Genomic DNA, 883 nt, shown 5'->3' on the forward strand with positions numbered 1-883 from the left:
CAGAAAAGATTTACCCAGAAAAACATCTTTTTACTTCCAAAAATATTGAAACACAACACTTGGACATTACAGAAAATATAAGTATTTGCCCTGGGGTTGTTGTTAGTTGCTTGTTTTTGCCAAGCTGAAACTTTGGACATTTTTTCCCCCCCTAATTAAACAGTTTACCACAAATCCCTTTTTGGTGTCTTAACTATTCCTGTAAAACGGCAGGGCCCAGGCTGCATCTCCATGCCCATCGCTCTAAGGCTAAACAATAACATGGGGAGGGGGGGGGATGTGGAGGGGAAACACGGCTAATCAGGACTTGCCTAATATGAACGAGTGCTTAATGAGAACCCAGGGACTGTGCTTCCTGTGCTGGATTTGGCCGGAGGAAAATGCTTTGTGCTCTCAACACCGGGTTTGAGACGGCTCAGTTCCCTCGAACGCGCTGGAGCAGCGTTCCCTCCCTCCCGTGAATCCTCCCCAAAGGCCACGGGATGGGATCTGCTGCTGAGAGGGATCCGTGGGGATCCAGGGATGCTGGAGGGTCCGGGTCAGATCCCACAAGCTAAAGGGTCCTATGTTTGCTTTGCTTGAAGGGCCCTGCCCGCTCCCCTTAATGTCCTTCAGGCTCCCTAGGGAGCTTGGGGGGGGCTTTTTTAGGGACTGGCTTCAATAAATAACCGGGGACGTGTCGCTGCTCTGCCCCAGCGTCTCAGCTGAACCATCTCTTCATCCACGCTGCGAAGCATCTGGTGGCTGCTACACCCCAGCCGGGATGTGGGTTTGGGAAGGGGATGGGGTGGGGAGCGCACCCCGCACCCCTGGCCTCTGCCTGGTTAATGGGGAGGGAGGGAGGTTTGGGGTTCAGTGCTGGGACTGTGGGCTTGGGGGGGGG

Source organism: Cariama cristata, unplaced genomic scaffold (assembly GCF_000690535.1).
Source record: "Cariama cristata isolate BGI_N322 unplaced genomic scaffold, ASM69053v1 scaffold34099, whole genome shotgun sequence".
Classification (NCBI taxonomy): domain Eukaryota; kingdom Metazoa; phylum Chordata; class Aves; order Cariamiformes; family Cariamidae; genus Cariama; species Cariama cristata.